The sequence below is a fragment of the Sceloporus undulatus genome, chromosome 4 (assembly GCF_019175285.1).
Source record: "Sceloporus undulatus isolate JIND9_A2432 ecotype Alabama chromosome 4, SceUnd_v1.1, whole genome shotgun sequence".
NCBI classification, from domain to species: Eukaryota; Metazoa; Chordata; class Lepidosauria; order Squamata; family Phrynosomatidae; genus Sceloporus; species Sceloporus undulatus.
In genome coordinates, this window is record NC_056525.1 from 229,626,496 (window position 1) to 229,638,928 (window position 12,433).

Sequence of the window (12,433 nt, forward strand, 5' to 3'; positions counted from 1 at the left end):
AATAAAACCAAGTTTCATGCCAAGCAAGCGTTTTCAAGTGGGCTTTATTGCAATGAGTCCCACTGCAGAGGAGACCTTTTCTGTGTCTTCTTGTAACATATTGCTCCTGCTTGTTGGAAATAAGAATGCCCTTCCAGCACAAATCAGTACTTGGGCAAGTATATGTTGAAGTAAATGTTGAACTCCTAAGGCATTCAGGGGTTTAAATGTCATCATCAGCCCCTTGAAATTAGACCAGAAGTGTATATGTGTGGTGTCCTTTAAAAGTGTAAGCCTGAGGGCAGGGGCTGCCTTTTTAAAAACTGATTTGAAGTAAACTCCTTCGAGAGCCTTTTTGGCTGTGGAGACAGAGAAAAGTACTATAAATAAAACAATAAATAAATAAATAAACAGCACATTTTCCTCACATCCCCAATGCATGCCAGGGCTGATAATTTTCTGCTGATCATAGGATACCTCAGAGGTATGTGCTGCCAAAGCGCACGGTCCTAAACAATGTCACAGGCAACATCAAGAAAATTGAAGCATTTCACTGAACTGTACATGCAAAATGATCATAGGTTACACCACCAATTGGGAATATCTATATTATAATATGAAGACATATTTATTTTAGCTGTTTAGGACTGTGGGCTATGGCTTCAAAAGTAATTCACTGCAAGAGTTTCCAAACCCTACCCAAGGTTGTCTACTTGTAGTTCTAGCTGATAGCTTGTGTCAGGCAGCAAGGTCAGTCTGACACCATGCTTTGTCACTGTGACATAGCTTGTCTGCCACATGAAATGTGTACAATGCACTAGGGCTTTGGAGACTTAAAATAAATTCTGCACAGTTCATGCTCTCTGACAGGATAACAAGATTACTATAAGGTGGAACTTTTTTTCTGGAATTGTTCTCTTTTTTGCTAATACAGGTTTACCTTGAAATGGCCAAATCCTTGTTCTCCCTATAGATTTGAATGTGAACTTATATGTAAATACCAGTGTGCAAAATTGGGAACCATCGTCAACATCTTCAACTTCTCAGATATATTTTGGACATTCTTGAGAGCCTGAGAGTCAAATGCAAGATGCTACAGAAATGAAAGTACCTAACCTGTGCTGACAGTTGTTGTAAATATAAAAATGTGACAGAAAAGCTGTCTGTAAGCTGATGAGCACAAACAGAAAGTTGCTATAGGTTTATAATAGATTGAAAGTTGTTAGTTATTTAGGAAATGCAAATGTAACACAAGAATTTAAAATATCTGTGTGGGTGCAAGTGAGAAACGTTCTATCGTTTTTGGAAAATTTAGGGCAACTGTTGGTGTCTTACACTTGTGTAAATTCTCCTGCAGGAGTGGTTGGATGGTGTTGTCCGGTGTACAATGCATATAATGCATAGTTCTGCTGTACATATAGATATATATTTAGTTGTGTATTTTGTTCTTCAGTTCTTTGTACATCTAGTTGCACAATCAGTTGATAAAACAGAAGAAATGGGTCACACAATCAGCATGTCACTCCTCATGCAAAAAAAATGGTTACACAATCCTTATGGGGAATCTTGCTCATAGTGTTTGCATTTCAGATTGCATAGTGTTTGTTACTTATTGCTACCACCATTTGTTCCATTCTAATGAAAGCAATATTTGCTTGCTGCAAGAAGAAAGAAATATAATATAGGGAGATAAAAGCAGTAATTCCAGTGTTTAGGACTGGATGATTCAAGGCCAGTTCCACATTTGAGGAGACCCTGGGTCACTCTTCTTTGTCAGTTGGCCCTCGCAGATTTACCAAATTTCAAGGGCAAGTGCATTATCAGTTATAGAATAATAAGACTAAAACACACTGCAGAAATAATTTAGTTTGAGAGCACTTTAACTGCCTGGTTCAATGTGAGACATTTAGCCTTCTCAGTCGGAGAGTTCTGGTGCCAAAATAAACTACAATTCCCAGGATTCCCTTGCACTGAGCGAGGACAGTTAAAGCAATCTCAAGATAGATTATATCTGCAGTGTGTTTTGGACCATAATCATAGAGTTGAAAGAGGCCTCATGGGCCACTGAGTCCAATCTCCTGCTCAGTACAGGATTTCCAGCTAAAGTATACCCTTCGAGAAGGATCATTCTCTTTTTGAACATATCCAAAGATGTGACCGCACCACTTCTCTGCGCTGTTGGTTCCACTGTCAAACTACTCTTACTGTCAAGAGGTTCCTTCTAATGTTCAACTGAAATTACCCTCTTATAACTTAAAATCATTAGATCTGGACCTACCTTATAGAGCAGCAGTGAACAGGCCAGCCCCCTTTTTTCTGTGACACCCCTTGAGATCTTTAAAGAGTGAAATCATATCACTCCCAAGTCTTCACCAAGGAAATTAAGCCCTACTCCTTCAACATTTCTTCCTGTGATACTAGCTAGAGTTTTAAAAAGTAGTATGCTCCTGCCTTCTTCCGATGCTCAAGGTGCCAGGTCAGGAGAAATGGGGGAATATGCAGGAAAAACATCAGCAAGGGTCCCATCAGGGCTCTAGGATCCTGGTAGGAGTTCAAGGATACTGGATGTTGATGCTGATGCTGATGCTGACTCTGTGATATTGCAAACATAAATAAATAGATAGAATACTGCTGTACTCAAGATGACAATGCACATGATTGTGTTCTTATCGTAGAATAAGAAGATGAAACAGGCATCTTGCCCTAATATGACATACAACTTTTAAACTATTTACAAAACATTGGCAACAAATGTGGCACCAGGAAGAGCAGCACTCGGGCAGCCCTGGCATGTCCTTTGGGAGTGGTCTATTTCTCCCTTATATTTCATATCCTCATGCCAACCCAAGGTATAGTTTCCAGTGGAAAACCAAACTCTGCCTTCTTCTTCCTTTGGATGAATTCAGTTGCACTCTGTAGTTGATTTTAGAAAGAGTCTCAAAATGGCTTCTGCATTTCTGCAGCCATGTATTCACTGATTTGTTAAGCGGCCTTGCTTTGATAGGCAAGGGAGGTGATCAGGGCAAGCTGTAAGGTTAGTCTCGCACAGTGCTACTCAAAGTGGTGATCCATGGACCAGTAGTGGTCCACAAGCCATTGGCTGCTGTTCTGCAGTAGATTTACAAGAAAGAAACAGTTGTGGTCACTGGATACAATTATGGTACTGGTCCCTAATAGATTGGGGAGGAAAATGCCAATTCCCTCACATCAGATGGCCTGAGAAGCATTGGCTGAGAAAGCACATTTTTACTCATAAGTATAAAAATGTGAAGGTCAGTCATTTCTAAAATTGCTATTTCAATATGGGAGCAGGACTGTGAGCCTCCAAAATGGTCTTTAAATGGAAAATGTTGCTCTCACTACAGTATTATCTGCCATTTTACTAACCTTTTTGTCCTATATGTGTGTTTGAGATACCCTTTCCCCATCCCCAATGTTACCATGTGCTCCTCCTTGCCATAAGTCATCCATTCTGTTTATCTTTCAGTGAGTTACTTCCATCTGTTTCCTTTAGCATCTGCTGAAATGGTTTCTAGTCCATGAAAACTTATGCTATACCTAATTTGTTAGTCCCTAGGGTATGGCAAGCCTTCTTATAGTTTCCCTCACCTTCCAATCAATTTTGGTAAATCATTGGGCTTTTAAAAAAGAAATTTCGAATGACATCTGAAAGCAGATTACCCCTCTTTTTTTTTTCTCTGAACACTCTCCCCTTTAATTGCAATGTTGTTTTTCTTTCCTTCTGATCTCACTTTATTGAGAAGGAACTGACAAGAAAATTACATAAAGTACTTGCTTTGCAAAGCTTATTGCTGAATTGTAATTGGCAAATATGTCATTTTGATCCAGTTCATAAGCTGCTGATTGATATTCAATAAGTAGTTAATGAATGTCCTAGTTTTCAGGACATTAGGGAGAAAACAAACCAAAATCAAACCACAATTTGTGCTGTTAGTAGATGTTATATATTAACTGTTCCTCTTGTTTCTCTTTCACATCTGTTTTCAGCAGCAAAATATTCAATAATTCTACCCAAATTATTTCATCTGAGAGTGGGACCTAGCCATTGTTTTCCTTCTACTACAGTGCACCCTTGTTTTTCACGGGGGATCCATTCCGGACCCCCCCCCCCCGGCATAAAACAAAAAACACATATGCTTGAGCCCCATTATAAGTAATGGGGCTCGTGCTCGTGGCAGCATGCAGCAGCAGTGGCGCATGCACGCCACAGGCACACACACCATTGTTTCTTCCGGCGCACGGCACCAGAAGCAGCAGCATATAATGCACCCACGTATGACACAGGCACACTGTACTTCATGTGAGATTAAACTTCAATTCAATTTCAATTAAGTCTGTGTTCAACTAACTAAACCATACCCTATTAGGAGTGGCTGAGGGAGCTGGGTATGTTTAGCCTGGAGATGAGAAGGTTAAGAGATGGCATGATAACCACGATTAAATATTTGAAAGGATGTCATATTGAGAATAAAGCAAGCTTGTTTACTGTTGCTTCAGGAACTGGAACACAGAGCAATGAATTCAAACTACAGGGAAAGAGATTCCACTGCAACACTAGAAAGAACTTCCTGATGGTGAGAGTTGTTTGACATTGGAATATATGGCTTCAGTGTGTAGTGGAGTCTCCTTATTTGGAGATTATTAAACAGAGACTTAAACAGAGGGGATGCAGTGGCTTCAGTAGTTAAGACACTGACTCTGTTGATTGCATGATTGGCAGGTTGGCAGTTCGAGGCCCGGGTGCCGAATGATGGGATGAGCTCCCATCACTAGTCCCAGCTTCTGCCAACCTAGTACTTCAAAGGCATGCAAATGCAAGTAGATAAATAGGTACCACTCTGATGGGAAGGTAAACAGCATTCTGATCTCTTCCGACAGGCTATTCCATAGTTTGGGAGCAGCAGATAAAAAGGCCCTCTGGGTAACTGCAGCCAGCCTAGTCTTTTTGGCTGCAGTAGGTTTTTCTCAGAGCACCTATGTGTGCAGGATGGATCATATGGAAGAAAGTGATCCCACAAGAAGGTTGGACCCAGGCCATGAAGGGCTTTAAAGGTCAATACCAACACTTTGTACTGTGCCTGGAAACTAATGGGCAGCCAGTGAAGGGATTTTAAAACCAGTGTTATATGGTCACCCCTACCTGTTCCAGTGACCAATCTGGCTGCCATATTTTGAACTAGTTGAAAATGTACCTAGAGTTTAGGTACAAGGGTAGCCCCATGTAGAGCGCATTACAGAAGTTGAATTGTGAGGTTACCAGCACACACACTACAGTTTTCCAGGTCCCTTGGCTCCAGGTAAGGACACAGCTGGCGTATCAGCCAAAGCTGATAGCAAGCAGTCCTGACTGTCGCACTTATCTGATTTGGCATCTGAAGTGATGAGTCCAGGAGCACTCCCAAGCTGCAAACACAGTCTTTTAAGGGAAGTGTGATCCCATCCAAGACCAGTTGACATATCTCTGTGCCCGGATTTGAGGTCCCAGCAACGAGTACCTCCATTTTATCTGGATTCAGTTTCAGTCTGTTTTTCCTCATCCGGTCCATTACCGCCTTAAGACATTAATTGAGAAGAGAGAGAGATCATCCTTAATCAGTGCTGTGGTACAAGGCATGGAGAGATATATCTGAGTGTTGTCAGTGTACTGATAGCACCCTGCCCCATGTCTCTGAATGATCTCTCCCAGTGGCTTCATGTATATTTTAAATAGCATTGGGGACAGGATGGCGCCTTGAGGAATGCCACATTTAAGCTTTCTTTTTGAAGAGCAACTGTTCTCAAGCATCACCATCTGGAATCTGCCTGAGAGAAAGCATCAGAAGGCTTAAAACTCTTCTTTTTTGTCAAGCCTTCCCCCCTGAAGAATGAAATTATCTACCCTATTGCCATCGATTTCCTGCTTACCCTTGAAGGTGAATGATTGTGCTTAGAGTTCTGTAATTGTATGGTTTTATTATGGGATTTTATCCTTTTATGAAATGTCTGTATGGTTTTAATTGTCTGTACACTACTTTGATCTGTGGAAAAGCGGTATATAAATAAAATTTATTATATATATATATATATATATATATATATATATATATACACACACACACACACACACACACACACACACCAGTTTTCTCTCCCAGGCGTGCCAGGAGGATGCCATGATTGATGGTGTCAAAAGCCGCTGAGAGGTCTAAAAGAATTAACAGGGTCACACTTTCCCTGTCGATGCTCTGACGGAGATCATCCACTAAGGCAATAGCAGTCTCAACTCCATATCCTGTCCTAAAGCCAGTTTGAAATAGATCCAGATAATCAGGTGCATCCAAGACTACCTTAAACAGAGATTTGTTGGCCATTTATCAGGAGTGCTTTCATTGCGTGTTCCTGCATGGCAAGGGGTTGGACTGGATGGCCCTTGAGGTCCCTTTGTGATTCTATGATTCTAAGGTAGCAGCCCTGTAATAGCTGTGATCTCATTCTTGCAAAAGACCACTTATATTGATGGGATAATAGACTTTAAAGATATTCTGCTTTCATTTTATCATCATTTAAATGTTTATCTATGGCATACCTTTTGGATGGTTTTATAGCAGTCTTCTTTGACTAATTTATCTGCCAAACTCATTTCTTTCACAATGTTCTATTATACCATAAGGCCTAGATATTATATGCAAGAACACACCCAGTCTCTTGGCAATATTACAACATTTTAAAGACAAGAAATTTTTAATCAAAGCTAGAAGTATTTCCATAATTTGCCAAGACATCTTTTTGCCCCAGCAGGATTAATTGAAAGTATAAGTTTATTACTATAAGTATGGTTATGATTCTATAAGCAAGTATGTAACATAGTTATTATTATACACTTTATTATACTCTTTACAACATATCTCGAAGGTATGTCATTATTAGTGTTGATACTGAATTTTGTAATTACCTGGTTCAACATATCAGTTTATCCATCTTAAAGAGTTCAGCTGTTACTTATGCATAATAAATCCATTATCGTCAGATTTTAAAATGGAATTACCCAATCTATACCTCCCATACTAAACATAGAAATGAACAAAGTGTATACATTTCATGGCTTGCAGTAAATTAATGCATCTATTGAAAAATGTGTACAATAATGCAAGCAGAGTTTTTCCCATATATAAATCAACTATTACAAACAAAAGATTGGAATAACTTGGACAAATTTTTAAATTTTCAGATAAACCACCTTTCCAACATGGCCCTATAGGTTATAGAGGAACATCATGATTTATCCATGCTTGGGAAAAAAGACAACATCTATACATTCAAAACCTTGGCATGATATGTCTTTGCAATACCATTCTTGCCTCCAGCCTTTGAATTCCATACTTGGATCCTGTAAATGCCACTGGATGGTGCTCATCTCTCTCATTCCAATGGGCATCACAAAGAAAGATGCAAACTGAAACACCTGATGTTTTTATACATCCAGATACGTTTCTATCATTTTATTAAATCTGTTTCAGTTTTATGGTATCCCTCTGGGATCCAGGTTTGAACTGGAAAACAATACTGTCCAGTTGTTTTATTCAAGTGTTGTCTGTCTGTCTGTCTGTCTTATCATTTATCTATCATCTCTGATACAGAATTGAATTCAAATTTTAAAAGCCTACAGAAACAGACTTGACAGAGTTGTCCCCCCGTCTTGGGTGTATTCCATTGTGTCTTCCCAAAAATCTAGCATGCCACTTATTATAAGCAAGTAATGGGAGTGTTAAAGGGATTATTTTGGGGGAAGACATTCCAGTCATTTTGAGGTAGGTGGGGAATTTCTGGCACAAATAGTACAGTCGGCCCTTCTTATACACGGATGTTTTATACACGGATTCAAGCATACACGGTTTGAAAATGTTCCAAAAAAGTATAAATTTACCTTGATTTTCCATTTTTTATAAGGGACACCATTTTGCTATGTCATTATATTTAATGGGACATGAGCATACACGGATTTTGTTATACATGGGGGATCTTGGAACCAAACCCCAGCGTATAACAAGGGTCCACTGTAATGACATATTTGAAGAGAAGAGACTACGCCCCTAAAACAAACTTTACATCATGATATTGCTTCATTTCCAAGAAGTCATTGAGGAAGAAAATGTTGGTTTTCTGGCAATTACCACAGCAGCAGGGCTGGGTGAAAAGGAAAGACTAAATAAATAAATAAATAAATATAGAAAGACAGAAGCATAAATTATATTGCTTTTCTATATTTTCTGAATATTACTGGATATTTTTTTTTGCCACATGCAAATTTTTCAAGAGGAGTTCATTAACCTTTTATAGTGGTCCCTTCCCATCCACAGGAGGTTGGTTCTGGACCTCCATGCAAATGATGGACACATCACATTTTATTCAACAGGCGGTGACATATGCCTATTTGCGTCCAGGCCAAATACAAGGTGTTGGTAGTTACCTATAAAGCCCTAAATGGCTTGGGCCCAGGGTACTTGGAGGACCGCCTCTCCCCATATAATCCGCCCAGCACACTCAGGTCAGCAGGGAAGAATTTGCTGAGGGTCCCAACTACGCAATATGTTGCGACCTCGCAAAAGGCCTTTTCTATTTCGGCCCCAAAATTGTGGAATAATCTTCCCGACGAGCTCCGTTCCACCACCTCCCTGGATCTTTTTTTTAAAAAATCTGAAGACCTTTTTCTTTCACCAAGCTTTCCCCCCATGAGATGTGATATTTCCTTTCCCCCTATTTTGTAATGTTTTTGGTAAAGTTTCATGGATTCTTAACTCAGCTGGCTGTGTAATATTTTTAATATGATATTTTTATATATTGTTTTACTGATTTTTATGTATTTTGATGTTGAAATTTTAATCTGTATGCTACTTTGATCATCGCGGAAAAGCGGGATAAAAATAAAATTTTATTATTATTATATATTATATATGTGTGTCCATTATTAGAGCATCCAATGTGCTACCATTGAATAATGTGGAGCATGGTAATCCACAGATACTCCAATCTGTTGATTGCTAGACCACCAATGTGGTGAGCTCACTGTATATCTATAAAAATCATTTCCAACAAAAATAACATTCCTTTTTTGTTGCTAATCAAACATAATTTCTGCAGTCTTTGTCATGGGAGAACATTGTCTCTCTGTATGTCAAGGATATCTCTTTATTGCTCCATAGAACATTTCATCTATGTCAAGCCCCTGCAGCAAATGGTCTAGTATAAATGGTTTCATGCAGAGCTACTCATTAAGAATGCTATGCAACTCTTCGGTAAATGGTAACTCTGTAAAACTGAACCAAGCTGCCAAATGTGCAGCTAAATGCATGAATACACATCAATGGACAACATGCCTTCATGCATGTTTCACATCCATGCACAAAAACACAACATATATAACCCCACTTCCACAACGTTGAAATGAATGTGCAAATTCCACATCAGGAAAAAAAACCCCAACTACTTTTGTACAGGAACTTACAGATGCATTAGTCACCAACAGAATTCCAGCTATTCCTGTATATTTTTTTGAAGGAACAAGGTCTCCCCAAATATGTTCCAAGTCCTGGAAGGGGCCCATTAAAAATTAATTTGAGAGGTAAACTCTCTCAAGAAACTACTCCCCAAGTCTATAGATTCCTGACCAACACATGATTGTTTGTAAAAAATAAACACAGTTAAATGTTAAGATGTATACACTAGTTAACTGATGAAGCCACTTGTCATGGCCAACCACGAGGAGGAGTTGGAGGAAGATGAGGAGGACTCGGAGGAGGAGGAGGAGGACTCGGCTCCTCAGGTACAGGAGGAATCTGAGGGTGTGCCAGGCCCCAGCTCTGCTCTCCCAGCCCCAGTGGATTTGGCTCAGCCAGACCCTAGCTCTGTGGGATTTTCTCCAGAGCAAGCTGCAGCTCAGCAGCCCAGCCTTGCCCCTGTAGAAGTACCAGACTTGGGAGACATAGAGCAGCAGAGCATTGTGATTCCTATCATCAGCCAGAGGAGATCAGAAAGCACATGCCTTCAGCATTCCAAGAGGCTTGCTGAAAAACATTCATTAGCCACTCAGCAGCTGTGATAAGGGAGCTAGATATAAGACACCTGGCAGACACTGAGCTCGCTTGTCAGAGTCTCTTTAGTGAATGCTGCTTGATCTGACTCCTGGCTTCCTAGACCTTTGACTGCCTTTGAATCCTTGACCTCATACCGGACTTGTTAATAATAATAATAATAATAATAATAATAATAATAATAATAATAAATTTTTATTTATATACCGCCCTGTGGCGCACCAATCCGGGCGGTTTACAACATTAAAATAACATACAGCATAAAAACAATATATTTCCCTCCCCCCTTAAAAAGTTATTAAACAACAAATCTAATTTAAAACCACAATAACTAGTTAAAATAACAATAAATTAAACAAAATAACACCAACCAACCAACCACTGCAACTTCAGTTCTAAAGAAAAGAAAAGGGGGCTTTGGAGACATTACTGAGGAGGGGGGAGATCCTGAGATCCTGAGGCCGGGATATTTCAGTCTGGGAAGGCCTGCCTGAAGAGATCCGTCTTGACAGCCTTTTTGAAGCTGTCCAAAGATGTTAATTGACGGATCTCGTCCAGCAGGTTGTTCCAGAGCCTGGGGGCGACAACAGAGAAAGCCCTCTGGGAGGTCGCCGCAAGCCTCGATTTTTGAGGCTGGAACAAGTTCCTCCCAGAGAACCGGAGAGTGTGGGGAGGATTGTATGGGAAGAGGCGGTCTCTGAGATAGCTTGGACCCAAGCCATTTAGGGCTTTAAAGGTAATAACCAACACCTTGTACTGGGCCCGGAAACCAATAGGCAGCCAGTGGAGGGACCTCAAAACCGGAGTGATATAGTCCCTTCTAGATGTTCCTGACACAAGCCTGGCTGCCATGTTTTGAACCAGCTGTAGTTTCCGAACCAGGCACAAGGATAGCCCCATGTAGAGCGCATTACAGAAGTCAAGGCGTGAGGTTACCAGCGCGTGCACAACAGTCTCAAGATCCCTTACTTCCAGAAAAGGGCGCAGCTGGCGTATCAGCCGAAGCTGACAACAGGCGCTCCTGACGGTCGCATTCACCTGATCTGTCATCAGGAGCGACAAGTCAAGGAGCATCCCCAGACTGTGAACACAGTTACTAGAGGAGAGTGTGACCCCGTCCAGGACTGGTGGTTGCAACACAATTCTTGGTTTCGGGGCCGCTACAGTGAGCACCTCCGTCTTGTTCGGATTCAGCTTCAATCTGTTTTTCCTCATCCAGCCCATTACCGCCCGAAGACATTCATTGAGAGAAGAGATGCCATTAGAATTCGAGGCCGATGAACGAGACATGGAGAAATAGATTTGGGTGTCATCAGAGTACTGATAGCACCTAGCAGCATAACTCCGTATGATCTTACCCAGCGGCTTCATATAGATGTTAAACAACATTGGGGACAAAATAGCTCCCTGAGGGACCCCACAAAGGAGCTCCCTCTTTCTGGAGCTACTGTCCCCAAGCAGCACCCTCTGGGACCTGCCTGAGAGGAAGGACCAGAACCACTGCAATGCAGTGCCTCCGATACCTAACCCCCCAAGCGGTCCAGGAGGATGCAGTGATCTATCATATTGAAAGCCACTGAGAGGTCTAAGAGCACCAACTGGGTCACACTACCCCTGTCGATGCTCAGAAGCAGATCGTCAGTCAAGGCAACCATGGCAGTCTCAATCCCAAAGCCTGTCCTGAAGCCGGTTTGAAATGGGTCAAGATAATCGGTTTCATCCAAGACAGCTTGGAGCTGAAGAGCAACCGCCCTCTCGATTACCTTGCCCAAAAATGGCAGCAAAGAAACAGGCCTGTAGTTGTTCATATCCAGGGGGTCCAGGGAAGGTTTTTTTCAGAAGTGGCTTAACAGCCGCTTCCTTCAGACAAGATGGAACATGCCCTTCCCTAAAGGATGCATTGATGATATCCGTGAGGAATCTCCTCAATGCATCCCCCCCCCCGGACGGCCAGCCATGATGGGCAAGGGTTGAGAGGGCAGGTTGTTTTCCTCACCTTACCAAGCAGCTTGTCCACGTCCTCGGTACTCACTGATTGGAGCTGATCCAGAATAACTTCATCGACGGAGTCGCTGGACACCTCGCCTATAGATTCTGTTGCAACATTGGCGTCTAAGTCGGCTCTTATCTGAGAGATTTTATCTGCGAAGAAGTTGTTAAATGCGTCACAGCAGGCCGTCGTCAGGTTAAGCAAGGGATTTGGCACAGGAGGTACCTGCGTCATTTCCCTCACCACCTTAAACAGTTCTGCTGGACAGGACTCTGCAGACACAACACATGCAGAGGAGAAAGCTCTCTTTGCTGCACGAATTGCCTCCCGATAGGAACAAAGAAAGTTCCTATGGCAAGTTCTGTCAGATAGGAGT